This window comes from Lissotriton vulgaris, chromosome 5 (genome assembly GCF_964263255.1).
Source record: "Lissotriton vulgaris chromosome 5, aLisVul1.2, whole genome shotgun sequence".
NCBI classification, from domain to species: Eukaryota; Metazoa; Chordata; class Amphibia; order Caudata; family Salamandridae; genus Lissotriton; species Lissotriton vulgaris.
Window position 1 is genome coordinate 1126273592 of NC_141693.1, and position 9349 is coordinate 1126282940.

General features: G+C 45.2%; 1 pseudogene; it reads right to left on the bottom strand.

Annotated features, from left to right (window-relative positions):
- LOC147712082 (uncharacterized) overlaps window positions 1-7013 on the bottom strand; it is a 74807-nt pseudogene extending 67794 nt beyond the window's left edge.
- Between the last annotated feature and the right edge of the window lie 2336 nt (window positions 7014-9349).

The window sequence follows — 9349 nt, forward strand, 5'->3', positions numbered from 1 at the left end:
CCCAACGGCTCCATGTACGTGCTTCAAGTACATGTATGTTCCCTCCACTTTTAGCTATGAAGACGCAAATACATTTGCGTCCAACGTTAACATGTCCTCTTTCAGATCCACCATGAATGGGTCGGATATTCCATTCCTAAGTGTGCCTTGCCAACGTCTTTACATGGTGCACTCTTCACGTTTTCCCTGGCTCAGGCGAGTTAGGCCCTGATTTCTGTCATCGAGTCTTTTCCTGCCTCCTGTCTCTGGATACTGCAGCCTGGACTCGCATCTGTATCCCTGACCTTTGTCTTACTCCCTGCGCGGCTAGCGGTGCCAGGCTCGGCCTGCTTGCCTGCCAAGACTGTATTTTGCCTTCAAGTTATCTGCTCCGCTCCTCGAAAATACATTCCTGTCTAGTAGTTTAGGTAAACATCCTTCCCAGCTGCAGAGTAAAGGGCCCGGCCTTTCTGTCTCCATGCAAGTAATTCATTGCTCCCGTTACCATGGTAGGCCCATGGCCCCCACACTACATATAGACACGTAGACGCATATACACGCACTAATAGTCAGTATAGAATAGCCTCTGCCCAAGAGACCTTTTCCTCCAGATAATACAGTTCTCCAAACACCCGATATTAGATATGATTTGGGATTAGGTTGTTCTGACACCCCAGACTTCTGTCTCCTCATGTAAGGCTAAATGTCAAGTCCCCTTCACCCTCCAGTTCCACGCCAATTGCACGTCATGCTGCTGCGCGCGCATCTCTGCCATGTATTTCTGCTGACACTGCAGGATTCTCTTATGGATCCACCCAATTGTGACACCTTTATGTGACGTTTCTAGTACACACCCTTGTGCACACCTTCTGTTCCGCCTTTTTTCATTACGTATATGTTTTCTTATCTCTCCTCTCAGCTGCTACGCCTTCTGCATTCATCACCACTGTAATACATTGACTATATATATGATATTCTGTCAATAAAGTATTGTCTATCCCTTCCTGAACCTTCGTGGTGATGGAATGCGATTTGCCTGGTTCGAACAAATTCCTTTCTAAGGAATAAAACCCCTTTTAAAACCTCAGATGCCACGGATTCTGCCTCTTATTTTTTCTGAGTTATTCTTATTGAACTTTACCGCATAAATTAAGTATAGGTAATTTAAATTTACCACAAGACTCATAGCACGACGAATAAGACAAACTGCTGGGTATGTAGTCTCTTACCATCTGTAATGCATCGCCATGATTTGTTCATTTCCTTACCGTTATCATACTTGGCAAGTTGTGAAGCCTGGTTTCAGTTACTATTACTCATGTATTTGCATTATGTAGCTGACCCCAAAAGATATACTAAAAAGGATTATGAAGCTTTTCTAAAATATATAGAACAACACCAGGGATTTGATGCTCAGGGGAATCAGGGTGAGGGATCTTTAGATCCGGATGCGTATATGAATATGTACACCACTTATGAAAACGCTACTTGGTTACAGGAGGAAATGTTGGACTTTGAACAATTCAATTCTACCCAATATTTTCAGCATTTCCAGGATCGAAATGTCACCGATGATAAGGCAATGCCAGTTCCTATTCTGAATAGTACTGCTTCCTTTTGTATACAAGGAAAAGGTCATGTTAATGTGGGGAATAGTAGATGTAATTATACTTACATTTTGCATATTACCAGTACACCACCTATAATTACTCCTCCTAATGTATATTTTGTATGTGGAGAAAACGCCTATACTTGGCTTCTGAGAGGGTGGGCTGGAAAATGTTACCTGTCCTTCTTGTATCCTACAGTGTATATAGCTCCTTCTAACTATCACAAAACACACCAGCTGACTAAACGGAGTTTAGATCCTTATCGAGTATGCAGAAGTGTTAGTACTGAAGGCACTGATCAGACTGATACTGCTGCTCAGCAGTTTATGGACATAGCGAAGGGTCTCTTTCCAATATGGGGTCCCATTATCACTAGTAGAGATGTTAGGCGCCTCTCTAAAGTAGTCGAAAATGTAGTTCAAACTACTGCTGGGATTTTAACTAACCTTACTGTAGAGCTTCAGGCTACGAGGCTTGTCTCGCTGCAAAATTGGATGGTGCCTGACGTCATCCTAGCAGATCGAGGAGGAGCATGTCATGTGATCGGCAGCTCCTGCTGTGTATATATTCCAGATACTGCTCCCACTATACATTTTGCTATTCAAAAAATGCATCGCTTAGCTGCGGAAGTCCATGCTAACACTTGAACTTGGTCTTTTACCTGGTGGTTTTGGGATCTCCTCTCTACTTGGGGCTGGAAGATTTTCATGATTCTGGCTGGAGCACTGGGAGTGGTATTTGTTTGCTGCCTGTGCCTTCATTGTGGCATGGTATGTTGCTCCTATTATGCAGCCAAACTTACTTCCTCCTTGACAATTTCCTGACATACTAAAATTGAAAAACAGTTAGTGCAGAAGGAGGTGGCCAGCCTCATGCAGATAGATGAGGGTGTGTTCTTAGATTAGAAGAGCAGCCTTTATATATATATTGGCTACATCACGCCAAAAGGGCGGTCTGAAGAAATATAAAATATATACTATATAATTTTGTCATAATGTATCCAATATATATCTGGTACTTCGATAAAAGCCTCTTGACCCATGTACATCTTAAGAATCGGACCCGAATTGAACAAACGCCATCTTGGTTTCGTTTCCCGAGGGCTCTTTAGTTAGTAAGGAAAACACGTGACATACTGCTAAGAGGAGAAGTACGAAAGGTCGGCCTAGGCTATGAACAGGGCATAGATTCTAACTTAGGAAACTCAAGGTCACATCTGCTCTTTCTTGTAGGATGAGCACATTCCAGCAGGTGCCATGCCTGTACTCCCATGCACCAGAGCGAAAGGGAGGCACCTTTACTGACCTATCCCCGGAATAACTTTAGCAGAGTTTCGAACCAATTTATTGTGCCTTATATGGGTGTTCCTGTTGGTCTTGAACTGGTACTTTTTCATGTACGGGGCTTCTATGAGGTATGTCGAAAGTATATATGCACTGTTTTGAACGTGATCCAGCAGTCTCCTCTGCACACCTTTGCAAGCTGTGACCAGAGGGAGGCTCCCCTGTATAGGGCGCTTTGCAAAATAAACAATTGAACCTTTTCCATTGCAGACTGATTTATGTATGGTAAATGAGGTATATGGGCTATTGGTAAGTATAGCTCTATGGTATATTTTTCTAGTACTTAATCCTGGTTCTTGCATCCCTTGGCTCCAGCAGGGTTACAAGTGTCCTCATATCTGGTTCTGAGGAGGCTTTGTGTAACAACAAAAGGGAGAGTAAGGGATTGTATTCACAAAAAGTGAATGGGGATTACTCCTGTTCCCCTGGGTAAGGTATAATAATTAACAATAGGAGGAGTATCACCAGAGAGAATCGTGGATTCTTAATGGGATGTGTTCTGGGAAAAGGAAACAGCGCTTAAACCCAACTCTTTTCTCTCACTACCCACAGAATATGTTTTAGCTGAGGAATACCCATCCCCTGCCCTCCGAAGCCAAAAGACACCTAGTAGGAGTAAGAATAGCCAATTAACCAGTAATGTTTGTTCGTTTGTTGGTCTTGTTCGTATGTTGGTCTAAGTTTGTCCGTTTGAAGTACTGGTAAAAATGGCATGTTTTTAATCCCGTCCTCACACATAATATTGAGAGGATGCATTAGCACGCCACTACAGATTGGACGCGCGTGTGACTAAATTAAAGCCACCTTTCACAAACGTATTGATCAGTGTGAATGTTGATGGCTCCTTACCCCTCAGGGGTTACCTAGCAGCGACACTATAGCACTGCATAGTCGATATACCTACAAGCAAGCCCCCTGAATAAGCATGGGCGAATTTTGCGGATCTCGCGTTCGCGAATTTTGCAGATTTGCGAACTCGCAATCCGCAAAATCCGCGAATTCCCGCGAATTTGCGGATTTTTTTTTTTTGTGTTCGCCCGTGTTTCTGCCAGTTCGCGAGGGTTTTTACAATTTCGCAATTTGCGAACTTACCTGTCGGGTCGCAAGTTTTGCGAACTTGTTGTTTCTACGTGTCCAGCCTGTTTGGGACACTCTTCTTCATCACTGCCACTCTCTGTCACCACTGCCACTCTCTGACTACTCATGCCACCCTCTGGCCCACCCATGCCACCCTCTGTTTCATCACCACACCCTCTGGTTGTCCAGTGTACATTATTTTCGGCAAAGCAAAGCACACCTTCCCTGCCTCAAGTGACCTGAATTAATTTGGGGCTGATTAATGTGTCACAGAATATTTTTTTAGCTGGCACCTGCTTCCTTAGTGCGCCCTGATTAGTGATCTTTTGCACTTGCTAAGTGCTTTCATTGTTGCAAAATTAGTTACAACACCTGCCCTGCCCCAACTGACAATAATGAATTAGGGGCTGATTAATGGATTTTAACTTCCAGCCTGGCTCCTGCTTGTCTCCCTTAGCTGTAATTCAGGACCTTTGTGGCATATGTGTAACTATTCTGAGGTTCAGAGCAGGGTCACATAACTGGCAACTGAACTCTGGAGGGGCCCCTCAGGAAGCACTACAGGAAATGGCTACTAATGATGAGCCTGAACTTTTGAACCTGGTAAGTAGTTACTTTCAGTTTTGCTAAGATCGTATTTCTGCAATTTTGCACTTATTCGGGGCGCGAACTCACGCAAACAGTGCGAGCAGTGCGAGCAAAATCCGCTGCTCGCGGATTTGCGGATTTTGCGGGAGATTCGCGAATCTCGCGGATTGCGAATTTCCCGAAAATCCGCAAAATCCGCGAGCGGAACGGATTTTCCGCCTATGCTTACCCCTGAACCTCCGGCAGGCTGCACACTGAAACTTAATGGGAATGGCATGATGCATGTTGACACGTGCGAATCATCACAACGTTACAGGCACGTAATTACATTTATTTATGATTGCTTTTCCTTTCCTCCAACAGGTCTTTTTTATTACAAGCCCGCCAATTTTGGCAGGAGCTTACACTGATAGCAGACTTTTTTGCTTATCTGGTCACAAGAATTTAGGACTGGGTATACCTTTTAGGGGGTGTATACCGTCCACTTTCTATCCCTTTGGTCCTGATGAAAACCTGGTAACTTCCACACATAGGTTGAAACATGTAGACCAGACCACCTCCAGAGATACTCTTGGTCATAATTACCCTCAAAGTATCTCCACACTTCTTTTTAACATTGTCCAGTTACTTACAAATAAAAAAAAATGTTATTAAGTTAAATCAGGACAATTTTTAACACACCCTTTTTTTGCACTTATCACTCACAATCCAGCTCCACTGTAGTTCAGGTGTCGTAGCACACCCGGATGGCACTCGGTCATCAGGGTGGACCCCGATGATGAAGCATGTCACCACTAGGTTGGTGAGTGAGGGTTTTTTTACAAAAGGAAGAATTCTTTCTGAGGAGGCTTCACCTGTTGTGTCTGGTGGTTCTGATCGGTCTGGGTCTCTTGGCTCTTCTGACAGTCTCAGCAGGCCTTGCTGTTCCTTGTCTCAGTACATCTAAACCCAGAGAGCTTCTCGTTGCACCTGATGCACTTGTCACTATCACCATCCTTTTGAATCGGTTCAGAGCTCGAACTCCTTTCCATTCTGATGGGGATTGTGTTCTTCCCGGTTCAGACGGGGTCTCAGTGCCTTGGGTCTGAACGGAAGAAGCATCTTGTACTTGGAAAGTGTGATAGCCAGCAATTGTGTTACGAGGTGACCTACCATGTATTAATCGGCCTCGAGATCCACCACCATCTCTGCCAGGTTCTGGTAGCTTCTGGGGCTCTGCCATAGCCAGTTCTGAGGGGATATGTGTTTCTGTCTGCCCAGCTTCTGGGTTGCAAGGATGTCAGACCTTCAGATCTCCTCGATTCTGAAGAGACCAGCACCTTGACTATCTCTGATCCTGGTGGGATGCGAGTTTCCGCACTCATTGGTTCTAATAGGTTGTGAGTTTTTGGCACTGCTCTCTCTAGTTCTGATGGGATATGAGCCTGAGTAGATGCTCTTTTAACTTCTGAAGGGATGCTGGCCAGTTCTTTTTGTCTTCCTGATGCTATGTGAGTGTAAGTTTCTTGTCTACCTGATTCATATGAAATATACGTGTGTTCTTCGGCCCTCTCTGGTTCTGACGGGATGTGAATATGTGCATCACGTCCCCTTGGTTGAGATGGGATGTGAGTTTGTGCTTCAACCATCCCTGGTCCAGCTAGCATGCGTGTCTGTGCTTCTAGCTTCACTGATTGAGATGAGATGTGAGTTTGTGCTTCTGTCGTCTCTGTTACTAATGGGATGTGAGTTTGTGCTTCTCTTCTTCCTGGTTGAGATGGGGTGTGAGTTTGGGCTTCCTGTCTGTCTGGCTCAGATAGACTGTTACTTTGTACCTCTCGTCTCCTTGCTTCTATTGAGACAAGAGGGTATGCTTTCCTCGTCCCTGGTGTCACGTTGGCCTGCATGCTCTCCTGCGTGGATGGGTCCATTATTTGTAAGAGGTGGTGACCTGACCCCTGCGCTGGATTCCAATCGGTCACAAATGTTGTCCTTTCTATTTCCGACTGGGTGTACTGAGTTACCACCCCTCCAGGGTGAGCGTAGTCCCTTCGCCTCACTGCTGCAGAGATCAGCCCCTCTGTTTTCCCTCTCTCTCTCCGGGCCATCGGCTCTGCCACCCCGGACTGTGAAGCATCCTCTCTCCGGCTCTCCAGGATGCTCCTGTCGTTCGCTGTCTGCCCGGGCATTTCCCAGGCTCGGATGTGAGGTTCCAACGAGGCTGCGAGTTGACTACCCACCCGACATGATGCACCTGGGTTTGCGGGAGAATAGGAGGGGGCGGGATATGATAAAGGGGTGCTTCCCGCTGTTTGTTCAGCCTTTGGATCGCTGGTTTGGGTCTGTCCAAGGAGGGTCCGGTGGAAGTTGAATCAGAGGGAGGTAGAAGAAATAGCATCAGCAGGGCAGGGGTCTGCCCCGCAGTACAGGGGACCATGGTGCTGAGCAGTGAGCTCAGACCTGGGGCACTGCACAAAAACACAATACTTTCACCAAGGGGAGGTAAAACATGAGCAGAGGGAGAGCCCAGCCAAGGGCACGGGGGCATCCGCATGAGCAGCCGGGCTTTGCAAGTTCTCTTGCGGACAGGGGCTGACAGTTGCGGGGGCTGCTCGCATCTGCTGACTCCGAGCAGTGGCTGGAGCGGAGGTAAGCTGCCAGTGACTGGTTGGCTGCTTCACTAAATCCTACGGAGCCTGAGCTGGGCCTGGCAGGGCAACTGGGCAAGGCTAGCCAGGCAGGGCCCTGTAATGAGTAAATTATGGCCAGTCGTGACGGACGTAGTCGGACCTCGGACAGTCCTTCTCAGCATGGCATCTGCCTGGGTCTGACCTGATATCGGATCTCCGATTGCGGCTAACGCGCATGCCGCACTTTTAATTGCTCGCTCTGCAAAGTGCAAGGCCGCAAGCATGTTAGCATGACCTGTGCCGCACCAGTATTCAATTCAGTGCATTGGTCACGAGTCACGACACCACCAGCCACTGCCCCACCCCTGAAACCCACGCAGGTGCTTCACGGAGACAACTGAGCCACGTGCACCCACTTACCATTTTAGCCTCAGAGGGCAGAGGCCTGGCAGGGCCCGCGGCGCGCACCATTAACTCGAGAAGCTCAGACTGAGGCCTGCCCGGGGACCACACGTACGCACTGCACAGCAGTTGCTCACCATTAAATTAATCAAAGTCAAAGAGTGAGCTTCTGAGGCCCGGGGTGGGCTTGGGTGCACACCACCTTTTAATTAGAAGAGCGTGCATGCATGGCGTGTGCTGATAAAATCATGATAATGTCAGTGAGGGGGCCCCGGGAGCGCACCCCCCCACAACTGTGTTATGCCCCTGCCATGTGCACCCTTTGATTTATTGAGGTCGGCCTGGCCGGGTGTGCCGTGCACACTGCACACCATTAAAATCATGTCATAATAAATAAAGGAAGGGGGCCCCTGGAGCGTGGGGCCCCCGGCAACGCGGGGCCTGCGGGCCCTGTGTTACGCCCCTGTAATACAGAGTAACAAACTGAAGAAAGTGGTAGATTTTTAAGAATCTCACTTAGACTGAACAAGGTTTACAAGCCATCCGCATACATATAATATTGTTATGGGAGGGTGTAAATAAATTACATTTAAAAAAAGTAGCAGATAGGGCCCATCACATAATATGGAAAAATCCAGGGAAGTCCCTTCATATATCTTGAGCATTTTAGTCCAAAGAGTTCATGAGTCCATAGCACTCAATATATTTACAAAGGTATCCTTTTTTACATTTCTCAGTCAAATGAGGAATACAGCCAACGAGTTTCATAATGAAAAAAACAAAAGGAACTTCCTCAGGACTGTCTTAAAACAAAGAACAACATATTTGCAAATATAATTAGAAAAAATAAAAGTGCCATAAGATGCAATTCTAAGAACTCATCATCCGATGATAAATCATCAATAGGAGGAGTTACTGCACTCCAATACACAAACCAAGTAGTATTATTCTTTTTGTCAACAATAAATACTTGGAGCACTTGCACACAAATATCTCATTCAATCTCATATAGATGAATATAGATAATGGGTTTACATTCACATAGCAATAAAGTAGGAAAATTGGCTTATTAATTTTTATTAAAACTAGAGAACAACATTGCAAAAAAGACTTGGCATATTATTGACGTTTGTGTAACATGTACTTTCTTATGTTCCAAAGTCCAGGTTATTATTCATATATATTTATATAAGATATACTGTTTCAAAGCTGTTGATGTATTCATTAATTAAACATTCTTAAAAAGAGAATTAAACTCTCAAACCCAGGAAAAACGTATTATTGGAACATTCCAGTTGTTTTAATGAAAAAAACTCAGTTTGGTATAATGTCCTAAATATACATACAATAGAAACCCAATAACCCATCTGAAAGGAAGGCACTGTGTAAATAGTTCACTGTAATAAACCTTATACTATAATCTCCTACATTGTTAATGCAAAATTCTAAGAGGCAGCAGAATTAGAACACGTTAAATAACATTGGGATTTACTTTTGACTGTCCCTGGATTATGGAATGTGCTTTCCAATAATCCCTTGATTACATACAGGAGGGGTCGCACTTCAAAGAAATAGTGGGTCCCAGTTTTGTTCCTTCAGTATTAAGTACTAATAGGATGTGAATACCATATCAACTGTTGAGTTTTTCACTTGTTCTATGTGCTCTCCATGTAAATTTGGAATTGATAAGATATCGAAGTTCCAATACATTCTGGCCAGACTTACAAAATTCGGCATTTTA